The 20,447-nt window shown below is 49.0% G+C and overlaps 1 pseudogene; it reads right to left on the bottom strand.

Annotated features, from left to right (window-relative positions):
* The window catches only part of LOC144482127 (SWI/SNF-related matrix-associated actin-dependent regulator of chromatin subfamily A member 5-like), a 56,425-nt pseudogene extending 36,368 nt beyond the window's left edge, over positions 1–20,057 (bottom strand).
* Positions 20,058–20,447: the final 390 nt, after the last annotated feature.

The following is a 20,447-nucleotide window of genomic DNA, read 5'->3' as shown; positions in this document are numbered from 1 at the left end:
TTTGATCTCTCATTCTTCTAAATTCCAGTATGTTTCCAGTGTGCAAGGCATTGGAGAGACCACATCTGGAGTATTGTGTACAATACTTGATTCCTTATCTATAGGACCAGGACCAGGCTGAGGAGAAGGCAGTTGGTTTGTTCACTACATTTATTTATTTATTTATTTTAAGTTAAATTTGTGTAAAAAAATCGGAGGTTTTTTTTTAAAACAGGAATTGGGCCCAGCAGGAGTCTGGGAAGGTTTCTGGAGGGTTTAAAAGTGCTTAACTTGTAGTTTTCAGCCTCATTGTTCCACAGGACCAGGCTGAGGAGAAGGCAGTTGGTTTGTTCACTACATTTATTTATTTATTTTAAGTTAAATTTGTGTAAAAAATCGGAGGTTTTTTTTAAAACAGGAAGTGGGCCCAGCAGGAGTCCGGGAAGGTTTTTGGAGGGTTTAAAAGTAGGCCGCACTTTTGAGCGGGCAGCGTCGTTAGCGGGCAGCAGAGTGAGCAGGAGGCAGAGTGAAAGCTGTAGGGCTTTGGCTCACAGGGCTTGAGTGAGCAGGAGGCAGAGTGAAAGCTGTAGGGCTTTGGCTCACAGGGCTTGAGTGAGCAGGAGGCAGAGTGAAAGCTGTAGGGCTTTGGCTCACAGGGCTTGGGCGAGCAGGGGTGAGTTAATTCATTTTTTGCTGTTTCTACCTGGTACTGGCAAGGTATCTAGAGGGGATGGGTGTGAAGGCAGTGCAATGTTCCTCTTGCACTATGTTCGAGGTGAGGGACGACGTCAGTGTCCCTGCTGATTATACCTGTGAGAAGTGCATCCATCTGCAGCTCCTCCAAAACCGTGTAAGGGAACTGGAGCTGGAGTTGGAGGAACTTAGGATCATTAGGGATGCAGAGATGGCCATAGACAGAAGCTTCAGGGATACAGTTACTCCGAGGAATGAAAATAGATGGGTGACGGTGAGAGGGGCTGGGAAGAAGCAGTCGGTGCAGGGATCCCCTGTGGTCGTTCCCCTTAGCAATAAGTATTCCGCTTTGGATACGGTTGAGGGGGACGACATACCAGTGGTGAGCCGCAGTGAGAGGATCTCCGGCACTGAGTCCGTCCCAGTGGCTCAGGAGGGTAAGGAGGAGAGCGGGAGGGCAATAGTTATTGGGGACTCGTTAGTTAGAGGGATAGATAGGAGGTTCTGTGGCAGCAAAAGAGACTCGAGGATGGTTTGTTGCCTACCGGATGCCAGGGTCCGTGACGTCTCGGACCGTGTTTTCCGGATTCTTAAGGGGGAGGGGAAACAGTCACAAGTCGTGGTACACATTGGTACCAACGACATAGGTAAGAGAAGGGACGGGGATTTAAAACAGGAATTTCGGGAGCTGGGCTGGAAGCTGAGAGCAAAGACAAAACATGTGGTCATCTCTGGTACGCTACCGGTGCCACGTGATAGCGAGTTGAGGAACAGGGAGAGAATGCACTTAAACATGTGGTTGCAGGGATGGTGCAGGAGGGAAGGTTTCAGATACGTGGATAATTGGAACACGTTCTGGGGAAGGTGGGACCTCTACAAACAGGACGGGGTGCACCTGAACCAGAGGGGCACCAATATCCTGGGAGGGAAATTTGCTACGGCTCTTCAGGGGGATTTAAACTAATTTGTCAGGGGAGTGGGAAAAGGAGTTGTAGTCCGGAAGTCAGTGTTGAGGGTGAAGAGATATTGGGGAAGGTATCAAGGTCAAGGGTGGGTACCGGTAGACAGGAAGATGGGTTGAAGTGTGTCTACGTCAATGCAAGGAGCATCCGGAACAAGGTGGATGAACTTGGGGCGTGGATTGCTACTTGGGACTACGATGTTGTGGCCATTACGGAGACGTGGGTAGAACAAGGACAGGAATGGTTGTTGGACGTTCCGGGGTATAGATGTTTCAGTAAGTGTAGGGAAGCTGGTAAAAGAGGTGGAGGAGTAGCATTGTTAATCAAGGATAGTTTAACGGCTGCGGAAAAGCACTTTGAGGGGGATATGCACACTGAGGTAATATGGGCTGCAGTTAGAAACAGGAAAGGAGCGGTCACGTTGCTAGGAGTTTACTATAGGCCCCCAAATAGTAATAGAGATGTGGAGGAAGAAATTGCAAAGCAGATTATGGATACGTGTGGGGGTCACAGGGTAGTTGTCATGGGGGACTTTAACTTTCCAAATATTGATTGGAACCTTTGTAGGTCAAATAGTTTGGATGGGGCACTTCTTGTGCAGTGTGTGCAGGAGGGTTTCCTGACACAATATGTGGATAGGCCGACAAGGGGTGAGGCCACATTGGATTTGGTACTGGGAAATGAACCGGGCCAAGTGTTAGATTTGGTTGTGGGAGAGAACTTTGGAGATAGTGATCACAATTCGGTGTCTTTTGTTATTGCAATGGAGAGGGATAGGGCCGGACGGCAGGGCAAGGCTTACAATTGGGGGAGAGGTAATTATGATGCGATTAGGCAAGAATTAGGGGGCATAAGATGGGAACAGAAACTGTCAGGGAAAGGCACTGATGAAAAGTGGAACTTTTTCAAGGAACAAATACTGGGTGTCCTTGATAGGTATGTCCCTGTCAGGCAGGGAGGAAATGGCCGAGTGAGGGAACCGTGGTTCACAAAAGAGGTGGAATGTCTTGTGAAAAGGAAGAGGGAAGCTTATGTAGGGATGAGGAAACAAGGTTCAGATGGCTCGATTGAGGGTTACAAGTTAGCAAGGAATGAGCTGAAAAAGGGGCTGAGGAGAGCTAGGAGGGGACATGAGAAGTCCTTGGCGGGTCGGATCAAGGAAAACCCCAAGGCTTTTTACTCTTATGTGAGGAATAAAAGAATGACCAGGGTGAGGTTAGGGCCGGTCAAGGACTGTGGTGGGAACTTGTGTATGGAATCAGTAGAGATAGGCGAGGTGATGAATGAATACTTTTCTTCAGTGTTCACCAAGGAGAGGGGCCATGTTTTTCAGGAAGAGAAGGTGTTACAGGCTAATAGGCTGGAGGAAATAGCTGTTCGGAGGGAGGATGTCTTGGCAGTTTTGAATAAACTGAAGGTCGATAAGTCCCCTGGGCCTGATGAAATGTATCCTAGGATTCTTTGGGAGGCGAGGGTTGAGATTGCAGAGCCTTTGGCTTTGATCTTTGGGTCCTCGCTGTCCACGGGGATGGTGCCAGAGGACTGGAGAGTGGCAAATGTTGTTCCTCTGTTTAAGAAAGGGAATAGAAATGACCCTGGTAATTATAGACCGGTTAGTCTGACTTCGGTGGTTGGTAAATTGATGGAAAAGGTCCTTAGGGATGGGATTTACGACCATTTAGAAAGATGCGGATTAATCCGGGATAGTCAGCACGGATTTGTGAAGGGCAAATCGTGCCTCACAAATTTGATAGAATTTTTTGAGGAGGTAACTAGGTGTGTTGATGAAGGTAGGGCGGTTGATGTCATATACATGGATTTTAGTAAGGCGTTTGATAAGGTCCCCCATGGTCGGCTTATGATGAAAGTAAGGAGGTGTGGGATAGAGGGAAAGTTGGCCGATTGGATAGGTAACTGGCTATCTGATCGAAGACAGAGGGTGGTGGTGGATGGAAAATTTTCGGACTGGAGGCAGGTTGCTAGCGGAGTGCCGCAGGGATCGGTGCTTGGTCCTCTGCTCTTTGTGATTTTTATTAATGACTTAGAGGAGGGGGCTGAAGGGTGGATCAGTAAATTTGCTGATGACACAAAGATTGGTGGAGTAGTGGATGAGGTGGAGGGCTGTTGTAGGCTGCAAAGAGACATAGATAGGATGCAAAGCTGGACTGAAAAATGGCAAATGGAGTTTAACCCTGATAAATGTGAGGTGATTCATTTTGGTAGGACTAATTTAAATGTGGATTACAGGGTCAAAGGTAGGGTTCTGAAGACTGTGGAGGAACAGAGAGATCTTGGGGTCCATATCCACAGATCTCTAAAGGTTGCCACTCAAGTGGATAGAGCTGTGAAGAAGGCATATAGTGTGTTAGCTTTTATTAACAGGGGGTTGGAGTTTAAGAGCCGTGGGGTTATGCTGCAACTGTACAGGACCTTGGTGAGACCGCATTTGGAATATTGCGTGCAGTTCTGGTCACCTCACTATAAGAAGAATGTGGAAGCGCTGGAAAGAGTGCAGAGGAGATTTACCAGGATGCTGCCTGGTTTGGAATGTCGGTCTTATGAGGAAAGGTTGAGGGAGCTGGGGCTGTTCTCTCTGGAGCGGAGGAGATTGAGGGGAGACTTAATAGAGGTTTATAAAATGATGAAGGGGATAGATCGAGTGAACGTTCAAAGACTATTTCCTCGGGTGGATGGAGCTATTACAAGGGGGCATAACTATAGGGTGCATGGTGGGAGATATAGGAAGGATATCAGAGGTAGGTTCTTCACGCAGAGAGTGGTTGGGGTGTGGAATGGACTGCCTGCAGTGATAGTGGAGTCAGACACTTTAGGAACATTTAAGCGGTTATTGGATAGGCACATGGAGCACACCAGGATGGTAGGGAGTGGGATAGCTTGATCTTGGTTTCAGATGAAGGTCGGCACAACATCGTGTAGAACATCGAACATTACAGCACAGAACAGGCCCTTCGGCACAACATCGTGTGCCGAAGGGCCTGTTCTGTGCTGTAATGTTCGATGTTCTATGTTCTATGGAATGTGTTAGAAAACTGCCCCAGGCAACTGTGAATTCCTCCAACTGGTATTTAATGTAGACTTGAATTGATTTATTTTAAAACGGTTTATTTTAAACATATTGAGACCGGCCTGAAAGTGGTAGACTGGGGACTATCACACAAATGCTCTCAATCTGATGGTGTGGTGGTATTGTCACTGGACTGGGAGCCCAGAGTCCGAGGGTAATGCACTGGGCAGCCAGCTTCCAATCACACCACAGCAAATAGTGAAATCTCAATTCAATAAAAATCTGTCATTAAAGGCCTGGTGATGACCATGAAACCATTGCCGTTAAAACCCATTTGGTTCACCGATGCCCTTCAGAGAAGGAATTTATCTGACTCCAGAATAAGACCAGAGGATGCTGGAAAATCTCAGCAGGTCTGGTAGGACCTGTAAGTCTTTCATGTGAATCCAGGTCCACACGATGTGGTTGACTCTGGAATGGCCCAGCAAGCAAGCTGCTCAGTTCAAGGGCAGTTAGGGATAGACCACAAGCAAGGAACTGGGAACAATCTGCACAAAATATTGGCCAGTTATTTTCAGTCTGGAAAAGTAAACCTGCCGTTTCGCTCTCAGTCAGGAACAGATCCCAGTTTTACACCAATCTCTGATTTAACAGCACATTGGAGAGCTCGTGCAGACACGATGGGCCAAATGGCCTCCTCCTGCACCAACACTATTCTGTGAAATCTTAGAAAACAGGGAAATGCTGGAATTAAACTCAGCAGGTTCGGCAGCATCTGTGCAGAGAGAGAGAGAAACAGAGTTAACATTTCAGGTCTGTGACCTTTCCTGTGAACTGGGGAAAGTTAGAAATGTAACAGGTTTGGAGAAAGGGGCGGGTGGGACAGGGACGAAATGAAGGTCTGTGAGAGGGTGGAAGACAGGAGAGGTTGAATAAGAGAAAAGTGAACCCCCCCCGCCAGAGCCAAACTCCCTCAGAGGCTCCCACACTGCATTCCAACAAACTGAACTGGATTGGACTGAATGGGAAGTCATGGGAATGTAACCCTCACTGGACTTCATGGATCAAGTACATTTCTGGATGGAAATTAGCTGCATCGACTCCAGCCTGGTTGTTGGTGTGAAACAGGAGCTGATGTCTATCTGTGTGTGTGTGTGTGTGTGTGAGTCCCTGCCTGCAGCTCCCAGAGAGTTTAAAATCCTGCATCTGTCTCTCTGCAGAGCTGCTGGTTAAAGACACATTTACAGCATTTATCAGACAGAAACTTCACTCTCATTCTCTCCCTCCCCTCCCCCAGCCAGTGCTTCTGTTAAAAAAAGGCTAAACGCTTTATTTTGCAGCTCTGATCAGTGGTGAATCATTAACCATGAAGCACAGGGCACACACACACACACTCACACACCCGGACACACAGCATTGTAAATCAGAAGTGGGAGTTGTAAACGCAGCAACAAAGAACTTTGCAAGATCTTGTTTCAGTTCAGGCAACTTAAGGAAAAGTGAACTTTGCAAGAATCAGCAAAGGGTGCAAACCTGTAGCGGATGGAGTCCTGGATGAACAAGTTGTACAATCCACATTCAGACCTGGCCTCTCTCTCTCCCTGGCAGTGCAGGGCTGCTGGTTCATTTAAATCCATCTTCGCTCAGCTACCAGTGCTGGTGATGTGAAGCTGGGATGGGGGGGAAGGGAGAGCCTTGGGATGAACCATTTGCCTGGTGCTCACTAACCCCCACACACACAAACACCCCCCCACACACTCAGAGACAGGTTGGTGTTGGACTGGCCCATACCTGGAGTAGGTGGGTTCAGGTGAGGTGGAGGAGCTGTGGTTGGATGGAGGGGTGATTGGGGAGGTGTGGACAGTTTGAGTGACTCAGTGAGGTTATAAAAAGGCTGAGGCTCCTTTGTCCAGTCTCTCTCTCCACGTGGGTTGGTAAGTATCAGGTAAGCTGTGTCTTTGTGAGTGAGTGAGTCAGTGTGTGCTTGCATGGAGTTCCAGCTCTGATATTTTAACCCCCCCCCCCCCTTTCCCAGCACAAAGCCCCTGTTCCTGGATCTCTCTCCCCACCATGGGAGAGGGGATGGAAGGAGTTGGAGAGATCACCGAGGGAAAACATGTGCGATGGTGAGTATGAACCTCTTCACTTTCTGTCTGCACCTTTCCCGCCTCAGCCCTGCTTTTCTCTCTGTTTGCAGCCTCCTCTCAATCTTCCTCTCCATCTTTCTCTCTCTCAATCTCTCTCTCTCTCAATCTCTCTCCCTCTCAATCTCTCTCCCTCTCAATCTCTCTCCCTCTCAATCTCTCTCCCTCTCAATCTCTCTCCCTCTCAATCTCTCTCCCTCTCAATCTCTCTCCCTCTCAATCTCTCTCCCTCTCAATCTCTCCCTCTCAATCTCTCTCCCTCTCAATCTCTCCCTCTCAATCTCTCTCCCTCTCAATCTCTCTCCCTCTCAATCTCTCTCCCTCTCAATCTCTCTCCCTCTCAATCTCTCTCCCTCTCAATCTCTCTCCCTCTCAATCTCTCTCCCCGACATTCCCCCCCCCCGACATTCCCCCCCACCGACATTCCCCCCCCCCGACATTCCCCCCCCCGACATTGCCCCCCCCCGACATTGCCCCCCCCGACATTGCCCCCCCGACATTCCCCCCCCCCGACTTTGCCCCCTCTGACTGCCCCCCCCGACTTTGTCCGAACCCTAACCCTCCCCCTGACTTGCCCCCCCCCAACATTGCCCCCCCGACATTCCCCCCCCCGAATTGCCCAGCTCCCCCTGACTTTGCCCCCCCCCCGAGTTTGCCCCCACCCGAGTTTGCCCCCACCCCGAGTTTGCCCCCCCTGCTACCCCTCTCCATCTGTTCCCCCAACGCCTTTCCCCGCCCCACCAACAGACCCAAAACCCGCTGCTGAGTCCCCCCCTCCCCTTACTGCCAATGCCCTATAGATTCCCCTCTCAGCTCAATCCCCCCGAATCCCTCTCCTGAATGCACTCCCAATCCTTTTAAACCCCCCGCCCTCAGTCTCTCACCCCAAATTCCCCTCTCCCCCCCCCGCCTCCAGCTTCCCACCCCACCGCCTCCAGCTTCCCCCCCCCGCCTCCAGCTTCCCCCCCCCCCCGCCTCCAGCTTCCCCCCCCCCGCCTCCAGCTTCCCCCCCCCCCGCCTCCAGCTTCCCCCCCCCCGCCTCCAGCTTTCCCCCCCCCGCCTCCAGCTTCCCCCCCCCGCCTCCAGCTTCCCCCCCCGCCTCCAGCTTCCCCCCCCCGCCTCCAGCTTCCCCCCCCGCCTCCAGCTTCCCCCCCTCCGCCTCCAGTTCCCCCCCCCGCCTCCAGCTTCCCCCCCCAGCTTCCCCCCCCCCCGCCTCCAGCTTCCCCCCCCCCGCCTCCAGCTTCCCCCCCCCCCCGCCTCCAGCTTCCCCCCCCGTCTCCAGCTTCCCCCCCCGCCTCCAACTTCCCCCCCCCCGCCTCCAGCTTCCCCCCCCGCCTCCAGCTTCCCCCCCCCCGCCTCCAGCTTCCGCACCCCGCCTCCAGCTTCCCCCCCCCCCGCCTCCAGCTTCCCCCCCCCCCGCTGCCCGATCCTCTCTGCCCCTCCCCCCGATCCTCTCTGCCCCTCCCCCCGATCCTCTCTGCCCCTCCCCCCGATCCTTTCTGCCCCTCCCCCCGATCCCCTCTGCCCCTCCCCCGATCCTCTCTGCCCCTCCCCCCGATCCTCTCTGCCCCTCCCCCCCGATCCTCTCTGCCCCTCCCCCCCGATCCTCTCTGCCCCTCCCCCGATCCTCTCTGCCCCTCCCCCCGATCCTCTCTGCCCCTCCCCCCGATCCTCTCTGCCCCTCCCCCCTATTCCTCTCTGCCCCTCCCCCCGATCCTCTCTGCCCCTCCCCCGATCCTCTCTGCCCCTCCCCCCCGATCCTCTCTGCCCCTCCCCCCCGATCCTCTCTGCTCCTCCCCCCCGATCCTCTCTGCCCCTCCCCCCGATCCTCTCTGCCCCTCCCCCCGATCCTCTCTGCCCCTCCTCCCGATCCTCTCTGCCCCTCCCCCCGATCCTCTCTGCCCCTCCCCCCGATCCTCTGTGGCGCGCTCGCGCATCCTCTGTGGCACGCGCGCGCGCATCCTCTGTGGCGCGCGCGCGCATCCTCTGTGGCGCGCGCGCATCCTCTGTGGCGCGCGCGCATCCTCTGTGGCGCGCGCGCATCCTCTGTGGCGCGCGCATCCTCTGTGGCGCGCGCGCGCATCCTCTGTGGCGCGCGCGCGCATCCTCTGTGGCGCATGCGCGCATTTTCTGTGGCGCGCGCGCATCCTCTGTGGCGCGCGCGCGCATCCTCTGTGGCGCGCGCGCGCATCCTCTGTGGCGCGCGCGCATCCTCTGTGGCGCGCGCGCATCCTCTGTGGCGCGCGCGCGCATCCTCTGTGGCGCGCGCGCGCATCCTCTGTGGCGCGCGCATCCTCTGTGGCGCGCGCGCATCCTCTGTGGCGCGCGCATCCTCTGTGGCGCGCGCCCATCCTCTGTGGCGCGCGCGCATCCTCTGTGGCGCGCGCGCGCATCCTCTGTGGCGCGCGCGCATCCTCTGTGGCGCACGCGCTCATCCTCTGTGGCGCGCGCGCATCCTCTGTGGCGCGCGCGCATCCTCTGTGGCGCGCGCGCATCCTCTGTGGCGCGCGCGCGTGCCTCCTCTGTGGCGCGCGCGCATCCTCTGTGGCGCGCGCGCATCCTCTGTGGGAAATGTGGGAAAAGCTAACACACCGTAAGCCTTCTTAACTACCCTATCAACCTGGGTGCCAACTTTCAGGGATGTATGCACATGGACACCCAGATCTCTCTGTTCATCCACACTGCCAAGTATATTACCGTTAGCCCTGTACTCTGTATTCCTGTTACTCCTTCCAAAGTGAATGACTTCACACTTTTCCGCATTAAACTCCATTTACCACCTCTCAGCCAAGCTCTGCAGCTTATCTATGTCCCTCTGTAACCTGCCACTTCCCTCCACACTGTTTTCAACTCCACCGACTCTGGTGTCATCTGCAAATTTAATAATCCATCCTTCTACGCCCTCATCCAGGTCATTTATATCAATGACAAACAGCAGTGGCTCCAAAACAGATCCTTGCGGTACACCACTAGGAACTGAACTCCAGGATGAACATTTCCCATCAACCACCACTCTCTGTTTTCTTGCAGCAAGGCAATTCCTGATCCAAACCAGTAAATCAGCCTCAATCCCATGTGTCCGTATTTTCTGCAATAGGTTACCATGGGGAACCTTATCAAACACTTGCTGAAATCCATATACACCACATCAACCGCTTTACCCTCATCCACCTCTTTGGTCACCTTCTCAAAGAACTCAATAAGGTTTGTGAGGGACGACCTACCCTTCACAAAACCGTGCTGACTATTCCTAATCAAATTATTCCTTTCTAGATTATTATAAATCCTATCTCTCATAATCCTTTCCAAAACTTTGCCCACAACTGAAGTAAGGCTCACGAGTCTATAATTACCAGGGTTGTATCTACTCCCCTTCTTGAACAAGGGGACAACATTTGCTATCCTCCAGTCTTCTGGCACTGTTCCTGTAGACAATGACGACACAAAGATCAAAGCTAAAGGCTCTGCAATCTTCTCTCTCGCCTCCCAGAGAATCCGAGGATAAATCACATCTGGCCCAGGGGACTTATCTATTTTTACCCTTTCCAGAATTGCTAACACCTCCTCCTTATGAACCTCAATCCCGTCCAGTCCAACAGCCTGCATCTCAGTACTCTGCTCGACAACACTGTCCCTCTCCTGTGTGAATACCGACGAAAAATATTCAGTTAGTGCCTCTCCTATCTTTTCAGATTCCACGCACAAATTCCCACTACTGTCCTTGACTGGCCCTAATCTTACCCTAGTCATTCTTTTACTCCTGACATACCTAGAGAAAGCTTTTGGGTTTTCCTTGATCCTATCTGCCAAAGACTTCTCATGTCCCCTCCTGGCTCTTCTTAACTCGCTCTTTAGGTCAAAGATGCGGGTTCAACATTAGAAACATTGCGAAATGTCAACGCCCAGTTACTGACTGTTTTTCACCCATTCAGATGAATGAAGGACATTAAGGTCCCTGTGTTTAAAGTTAATGCCAAGCTTCACTGGTGAAATAATTTTGAAGTGAGAATTATATCCGTACATTCTTGTTCAAAGCGGGGACGCTGCTCACTGCACCACAGGTCACTCATGCAGTCAATAGTAGTTCGTTATCTGCTTATTCTAAAGACTGCGGAGTGAGTGACAAGGCCATCAAAGACACCTGCATATTGTATCAATGCCTTATACAGAACCATGAATGAGATGTGCGGTTTACAATCAATGGATACTCTGTGATACTCAATGGCCTATTCCTGCTCTAGTTTCTTTGTTTCTATGTTGCCACTAATATATTCCACACCTTCCATCCAGCCAATTGACACAACCAGTCACACACGGATTCTGTCTTCCTGTGGTATGATCCACGTTAACATGCTTCTTGCGGCCTGGAGCTATGGATCCTGATTGTTCGAAGTCAAATTTCTTTCCATGATATACCTGACCATAGAAATCATAGAAATCATAGAAACCCTACAGTGCAGAAGGAGGCCATTCGGCCCATCGAGTCTGCACCGACAATCCCACCCAGGCCCTACCCCCACATATTTACCCACTAATCTACACATCCCAGGACTCAAAGGGGCAATTTTTAACCTGGCCAATCAACCTAACCCGCACATCTTTGGACTGTGGGAGGAAACCGGAGCACCCGGAGGAAACCCACGCAGACACGAGGAGAATGTGCAAACTCCACACAGACAGTGACCCGAGCTGGGAATCGAACCCGGGACCATGGAGCTGTGAAGAAGCAGTGCTAACCAGTTTGCTGCCGTGCCGCCCCAAAAATCATTCCAACTCTTACTTCCTCCCCCTGGTGTATCCTGGACAGATATAATGTTGTTACTCAAAACGGTGGGGCCGGCTCCGAATGTATACTCTTTGGACAACAGGTCCTGAAGTGCGAATTCTATCCGTAGATTCCGGCTCAAAGGTGAGGACGCTGGCCACTGCATCACAGGTTCCTCATGCAGCCTATTGTAGTTCGCTATCGACTAATTCTACAGACTGGCGTGTGAGTGACAAGGCTATCATATAATAATCGAAATGCGCAGCCAATTCCGTGTCAAACTGTTTGCGTGCAGATACCACTGCTCTCATCCGGACACGTGGAGAGTATTCCTTCCGGTTCTTGAATTGTGTCTAATAGATTGTGGAACTGAGGTGGCATTCGTGAGGCAAGTTAGCAACATGAAATACGCGAACTCGCACCTGACATTGCTGCATGTGCTGCTTGATTTTCAGAAATCTGATTAGAAATTAACACCGTCTAATAATGAACAAATATATCCACTCCTGTGGAAAAGCAACACGGGAGAATAGGGAGAAAATTGCAGCTGCCGCAGAGGCCTTTGTATCATCGACAGCACCACGTGAGCTGCATGAAAATTGGCGGCGGGAATATGTTGTGCCTTTGTTTGAGAAGGTCTCCAGGGAAAAGCCTGGGAACTACAGGCTGGTGAGCCGAAAGACGGGACTGCTTAAGTTTCAAGAAATTATTCAGAGAGACAGGATCGACAGGTATTTAGAGAGGAAATGAATGATTCGGAACAATCAGCATGGATTTGTGAGTGGAAATTCATGTCTCGCCAAGCTGATTGAATTTTTTGAAAGGGTTAGCAAGAAGGGAGATGAGGGCAGTGCAGACCACGTTCTCAATATACACTTTAGTGAGGCCTTTGCCAAGGCACCATAATGCATTTTGCTGCATGAGGTTAAATCGCACGCGATCTCGGGTGAGGGAGCCAATTGGATGCAAAGTTGGTTTGATGACAGAAGACAGAGAGCGATTGAACAGGGCTGTTTTTCTACTGGAGGCCTGTGACCAGTGCTGTGCGTCAGGGATCATTGCTGTGTCCGCTGTTATTTGTCATTTATATTATTGATTGGATGAAAATTTAGGAGGTGTGGTTCGTAAGTTTGCAGATGACACCAAGATTGGTGGCAGAGTGGACAGTGAAGACGGTTATCTCGGATTGAAACAGGATCTTGGTCAATTGGACCAATGGGCCGATGAATGGCAGTTGGATTTTAATTCAGATAAATGTGAAGTGATAGTTTTGGTATCTTGAACCCAGGGCAGGACTTACTCAGTTAAAGTTAGGCGTAGGGGAGAGTTATAGAACAAAGAGATCGAGGAGTGCAGGTTCATAGTTCTTTGAAAGTGGAGACACTGCTGGACAGGATGGTGAAGAGAGCATTCGGCATGCTTTGTTTCATCGGTCAGAACATTCAATACAGGAGTTGGGACGTCTTATTGAAATTGTACAAGGTATTGGTGAGCCCACATTTCGAATACAGTGTACAGTTGTGGTCAACCTATTATGGAAATAATGATATTCAACGAGAGAGAGTGCAGAAAAGATTTTCTAGGATGCTACCGGGGCTTGAGGTTTTGAGATTAATGGGGAAGCTGGATAGACTGGGATTTTTTTCCGTGGAGCAGGAGGCTGAGGGCTGATCTAATACAGATATATAAAATAATGGACGGCAGAGATAAGAAAGATAGTCAACATCTTCTCCCAAAGATAGGATAGTCTAAAACTAGAGGGCATAGGTTTCAGGTGAGAGTGGAGAGATAGAAAAGAATCTAGAGGGTCAATTCTTTCACACAGAGGATGGTCAGTTTCTGAAACGAGCTGCCTAATGCAGTAGTAGAGGCAGGTACAATTTTATATTTTAAAAGTCATTTAGACAAGTGCATGGGCAGGATTGATGCGAAGGCATATGGGCCAAATGCTGGCAATTGGGACGAGCTTAATCGTGACAACTGGGCAGCATAGACCAGTTGGGGTGGAAGGGCCTGTTTCCATGATGTAAACCTCTATAACTCTATGACTCTATACTGAGTATGAAGCTGAATGAAATTAAAAAGTAAAGAAATACACAAGGAATGCTCAGCATGCCAGGGCGCATCTGTTGGTAGGGGCGGGGGTAGATTTGTTGCTTCAAGCTCATGTCCATTCCTGATATGGTTCAGCTATCATGTGGGATTTGTTTTCTTCTCCATTGGTTGTCCGATGCTGCAGCTCCTCCTCCTGTTGTGCACGTGTACAGTTGTATGCTGTCGCTCCACCAGGCTTGCACAACATTTTCACATAGGCCTGGTTCTGCTCCTGGCAGCATATCAGAACATCTTCTCATTGAGCGAGTCATTGATCATTTGCTTGACGATAATGTTAGAATACTGGACCTTGAAGATGGAGTGGAATCTATAATTTCTGTTGGCCCAGAGAGCCACATGGAATACTCATTTGCTCTTTTCTGGCTCTAGGAATTTCAATTGGTTACATTGATTGCATTGCTGATGATGGCTTTGTTGTTCTATATTTACTTCATTACTTGAATTCATGTAGCACTGTTTCGGGGCATGAACTCGATTCTCCACAGCATGTGAACATAGTAAATAGAAGGAGTCGGTAATTCCTCTCTTAGCACCTGCTCCGTCATTCCTTTTGATTATGGCTGATCACGAAATTCAAAATCCTGATCCCAACATCCCCCCATATCCCATTATCAAATGAGCCCCAAGAGCGATGCCTAACTCATTCTCGAAATCACACAACGTTTTGACCTCAACTACTTTCTGTGGTAGGGAATTGCACAGATTCTCCACTCTATGGCTGAAAACATTTCTCCTCAGCTCAGTTCAAAAAGGTTTACCCCTTATCCTCAAACCATGACCCCAATTAATGAATCTCCCATTTTCGGGAACATTATTTATGAATCTACCCTGTTTATTCATGATAGAACTTTCTGAGGTTCCATGAAGTCCCGCCTCTTCTAAATCCTAATCAACTTAGTCACCCCTCATATGACGTTATTCTAGATGACCAATGTAGAAAATAACCACTATATTTGCATGCTCAGGAATGAACTTCAGAGGCGGGAGGCAGAGACATTGGCTCCAACTATTATTTTACAAACATTAGGTAACAATCATTTGGTATAAGTTCCCGTTTATTTATGCTTTATTCCTCTAATTATAACGTTCATTCGAAGTTTTCTAAAAAAAGAAACCTTTCCTATGCTTTCTCTCTCTTTCTTCGCACAAGTTTTACCAACTGATAAAACAAAAATAATTCAAATGTCAAATCAGTTGGAAATATCTCCCCTGTCCAAAAACGTTTTGACGTGGAGATGCCGGCATTGGACTGGAGTAAACACAGTAAGGAGTCTAACAACACCAGGTTAAAGTACAACAGGTTTATTTGGTAGCAAACGCCACTAGCTTTCGGAGCGCTGCTCCTTCATCGGGTGAGTGGGAGATCTGCTCATAAGCAGCAAACAGGGCATATAAAGTTGTGGGGGTTACAGATAGTGTGGCATGAACCCAAGATCCCGGTAGAGGCCGTCCTCATGTGTGCGGAACCTGGCTATCAGTCTCTGCTCAGCGGAGGAGATGTTCAGAGTACCCTTCATCGTCCAGTACTTCCCCGGAGCGGAGAAGCTACGATATCTCCACCGGAGCCTTCAACATGTCATTGATGAGGACGAACATCACGCCAAGGCCATCCCCACACCCCCACTTCTTGCCTTCAAACAACCGCACAACTTCAAACAGACCATTGTCCGCAGCAAATTACCCAGCCTTCAGGAGAACAGTGACCACGACACCACACAACCCTGCCACAGCATCCACTGCAAGATGTGCCGGATCATCGACACAGATGCCATCATCTCACGAGAGAACAACATCCACCAGGTACATGGTACATACTCTTGTAACTCGGCCAATGTTGTTTACCTGATACACTGCAGGAAAGGATGTCCCGAGGCATGGTACATTGAAGAAACCATGCAGACGCTACGACAATGGATGAATGAACATCGCTCGACAATCACCAGGCAAGACTGTTGTCTTCCTATTGGGGAGCACTTCAGTGGTCACGGCATTCGGCCTCTGATATTCGGGAAAGCGTTCTCCAAGGCGGCCTTCACGACACATGACAGCGCAGAGTCGCTGAGCAGAGACTGATAACCAGGTTCCGCACACATGAGGACGGCCTCAACCGGGATCTTGGGTTCATGTCACACTATCCGTAACCCCCACAACTTGCCTGGACTTGCAAAATCTGACTGGCTGCCCTGTCTGGAGACAATACACATCTCTTTAACCTGTGCTTAATGCTCCCCCCACTCACTTTGTCTGTACCTTTAAGACTTGATTAGCTGTAAAGACTCGCATTCCAAACATTATTCATTGTTCTGCAAATTGAGTTTGTGTCTTTATATGCCCTGTTTGCTGCTTGTGAGCAGATCTCCCACTCACCTGATGAAGGAGCAGCGCTCCGAAAGCTAGTGGCGTTTGCTACCAAACAGACCTGTTGGACTTTAACCTCGTGTTGTTGGACTCCTTGCTGCACAAACGTTTTGTAATGGTCAACTGTCTGCCAGGCTCGCTCTTTCATCCTGACAAACGAACCTTGGATATTTCTTGATGTTAATCTGATGTATGGTACTGTCAGTTGTCCCAGGGTTAGCAGATGAATAATCGTCAGTGTTGGATCAGTAATTGATAGTAATAGCGTCTATTGTGGCTATGTTACGACCAGCGAATGAAAAATGCAGTCCCCCTAACATTATGAGAGGAGCAGGAAGATGTGGTCGATGGTGAGTGCAAAAAGGAGGATGTTGACATTTCAGGACATGGCGAGATAGAAATGTAGAAGGCATTTGAGTTTAAGATGTTGAAAAAAACATTAAGGTAATCAAGTCCCCAGGAGCAGATGGGGGCTAACCACGTATACTGAGAGAGGGGAGGGAAGAAATTGCTCAGGACTTTGCCAAAATCTTTGCATCGTATTTAGCCATGGATGAGGTGCCAGAGGATTGGAGAACAACTAACATAAAACAGAGAACATAGAAAAGCTCCAGCACAAACAAGTCCTTCAGCCCACAAGTTGTGCCGAACATATCCCTACCTACTCAGCTTACCTATAACCCTCTATCTTACTAACTTCCATAAACTTATCCAAAAGTCTCTTAAAAGACCTTATCGAATCTGCATCCACCACCACTACCGGCAGCCGATTTCACGCACCCACCACTCTCTGAGTGAAAAACTTACCCCTAAATCTCCTCTGTACCTACTCCCCAGCACCGGAAACCTGTGTCCTCTTGTGGCAACCATTTCAGTCCTGGGTAAACGCCTCTGAGAATCCACTCTATCAATACCTCTCAACATCTTATACACCTCTATCAGGTCACCTCTCATCCTTCGTCTCTCCAAGGAGGAAAGACCTAGCTTTCTCAACCTATCCTCATAAGGCATGTCACCTAATCCAGGCAACATCCTTGTTAATCTCCTCTGCACCCTTTCTATGGTTCCACATCCTTTCTGTAATGAGGCAACCAGAACTGGGCACAATACTCCAGGTGGGGTCTGACCAGGGTCCTGTACAGCTGCAGCATTATCTCCCGATTTCTAAACTCAATTCCTCTGCTGATGAAGGCCAGTATTCCATATGCCTTCTTAACCACAGCCTCTACCTGCGACGCGGCTTTGAGTGTCCTATGAACCCGGACCCCAAGATCCTTCTGATCTTCCACACTGCCACGCGTCTTACCCTTAATATTATTTTCTTCCATCCTATTCGACCTGCTAAAGTCCAGCAAGGAAATCATTTTGCTGACCAGGTGAAACCGGATTGGGAGTGGACAAAGCCTATAGGGTTAGCAGCAATAGCAGTTGAGGACAGTCCAGATATTGATGTTAAACACGTGCAGGAACAAGCAGATGAAGAGGAAAAGGAGAATGGAAAAAAGATAGAGAATGGAAAGGTGATAATGGATTATGGAGGAGAGAAGGGACAATAATAGTTCCTGAAATAATACAGCATTAGCTGCTGAAGACTTATCACGGAATAGTACACATGAGCAGGGACAGAATGCTTGATTTCTTGAAGAAATGGGAACATTGTCAGAGGGTCTGAAGTGCACCCTAGTGGTACCAGGACGTCCCTGCAAGATTAAAATGGGAAGTCAACTCAGACCCAAAGGACCCTGGGAGAATTTACGAATAAATGTGCCAGGGCCATTCCCACGGGTACAGGGAAAGCGTACTGTTTAGAAATTGTAGACTAGTTTACTCGATGGGTTGAAGCATTTTCATGTAAAGATACCAGAGCTACAACAGTAGCTGTGATATTAGCAACTGAGAGAATACCCAGGTGGAGAATGCCTCTTCAGCTGGATTCTGATCATGGAACTCATTTCACGGTATGTGTAGGGGCCGGGGGTGGGTGGGGGGGGGGGTGGTGGTGGGTGTGGGGGGGGGGGGGGCGTTGATAGAACTCTGCCGTATGTTGGGAATAAAACAGAGGTTTCACATGCCATAGCACCCTTAGAGTTGAGGGATGGTCGAGAGGATGAATTGAATATGGAATGATCTAATAGACATTCTCCATTTCCTCATGAGGAAGTTTATCGCGCAACAGCAGCACCGAGATTGGACTAAATTGGTGGGACAGAGTACTCCTAAATTGCCTTCACCAGGAGATAAGGTAATGTTGAAGCTCATGACAGGCAAAAAGGGGCTAGGAGATCGCTTGGAAGGGCCTATTGATGTGTTGGTTACAGGGCAGACATGTGCCCTAATTGGTGAGAAGTGCGACCCGCGCTGGAAACACTGGACTCTGTGAACGCCGTTGGTAAACCCCAAAATACCAAACCTGACCCAGCGACTGAATGGTTTAATATAATAGTATAAGTGGCGAAAATCTGATTAGATCAAATTTATTCTGATTGTTAAATTTAAGCTCGCGAGGCCATCTGAATTCTATTACAGATTATGTGCACAGAAGGTCTCTGACCTGCCACAGCTACAATCAAGGCACAGTTCCAATCAAGTTCGACCGGACATCCCCCAATGCGGAAGCAAGTCAAGTCGTGAGCGCATGCAATTGTGGCGCAGTGATTGTGCAAGTTTTGTAAACAAGCTGTATTATTACCTGAAATTGATCAACAATTGTGTTTGATTGTAAGACAGAAGTTGTAGAGATTGTTGTAATGAATGCTTGTGATTATGTCTTGTTAGTATTGAACGTACAGATTTGGACTCAGGTGGGACCAGCAACTGAGCACCTTCAGCATTCCCCTCGGGTGGTACTTGTTAATACTTACGAATATATGGGACAAACATATGCTAGATTGACCAGTCAGGCGAAGTGTTGTGTATGTTCGCACATCCCCATACATGCAGGAGGGGGAATACCATTGCAGCCAATGCCTTTAACATGGTCTGAATTAGTAAAGGTGGATCAAACAGCCCAGAATTCCATGCATCCTGGACATCCAATATCAGGATTCATCAGTACAGGGGTAAGTGAAGAATTTCATAGCAGTGAGCCTTGCGCAGCGAAATTAAGTCATAGGGAAACCAGCTCCTAGTTTAGTTTTAAAACAGCCAACACCAAAACCAAAAGGGATATATTGTGTTTGAAACATGGAAGGCCAAGGGGAAAACGTAGGCATAAGTGAATGTGACCACATGATATATCGAACCATCTGGCTATGCCTGAATCCACCTAGTAATGATCAGTCTTGCAATATTTCTTATTGCTGCAGAGGAGGCAATACTTATCCAACTCTCAGTGGAAAGTATTGGATTTGTGGAGAGAGGGCATATCCTTGGCTCCCTGTCGGATGGAAGGAGTTGTGTTACCTTGGATATGCATTCCCATGCATATATCACATTCCTAAATTCCTTCCCCTGCCAAGACATCGACGAGGTTTTCCAGCAACACAACGGTACTTTGGCATATTGTTTTCCCAATATGGAGTAGCTAAAGCGATCTGTGAAATTCTGGTTCTCCACTCCATTTTGGAACAAGTCGCCAGTGATGCAGCAACTGCCATTGCTAAGGTTAATGACGAGATGGTAACCATGCAAACTGTGTTACTTCAACACAGATTGGCATTAGATCATGTCTTGGCGGCAAGGGGCAGGACTTGTGCAGTGATTGGATCAGAATGTTGCACGTACGTACCAGATAGTTCAGAAAACATATCTAATCCGGTTAATCATTTCAGGAAAGAGGTGGAAATACTCAAATACCTTGTACCATTAACCTTAGGTGCTTGGCTCTCACGCTGGCCGGGATACTTGGACACATCAATCCTACAAGCGACTGCAATATTTTTCATGGTGTTCTTGGAATTGATGGTGCTTGTCAATGTAATTAAGTGTGCTTGTGCAAGGTTGTCGAAGTCCACAGAAGGGATGGTACCAGTGATGACAGTTAAGTTGAGCAAGCAAGATAAGAAGGGACCAGTCATACTTCAGGACACAGGAACAAGGATTGGGACACTTTTATTTGAGTGGCCTTATCTTGGGCTATAGCCAAGGGCCAACAACAGGGACTGATGCGGGGGGGAGGGAGGGGGAGTGGTAGTATAGAATTCTTAGTGTGTGACCCTTCATTTTAGTTTTACTAACGTAAGTAGACTGGGTTAAGGTAAGTAGAACGTGTCTGATACACATATTCACAATGTGCCTGGGACAAAATATGCAAAAGGTATTGTAAACTGCAAAGGTATTATAAACTGTACAACCACAAATTAACCAAGTATTATAAGCTTAAATGGTATTTTCAATATATATGCATTGTGCGCCTTGGCCAGCTTCGTTCTGATTGCAGCATGATGGTAAATGCAGTGATAGACAGG

Source organism: Mustelus asterias, assembly GCF_964213995.1.
Source record: "Mustelus asterias chromosome 26 unlocalized genomic scaffold, sMusAst1.hap1.1 SUPER_26_unloc_20, whole genome shotgun sequence".
NCBI classification, from domain to species: domain Eukaryota; kingdom Metazoa; phylum Chordata; class Chondrichthyes; order Carcharhiniformes; family Triakidae; genus Mustelus; species Mustelus asterias.
The sequence above is the reverse complement of the archived record's forward strand: the minus strand, read 5'-3'. Positions and strand labels throughout refer to the sequence as shown.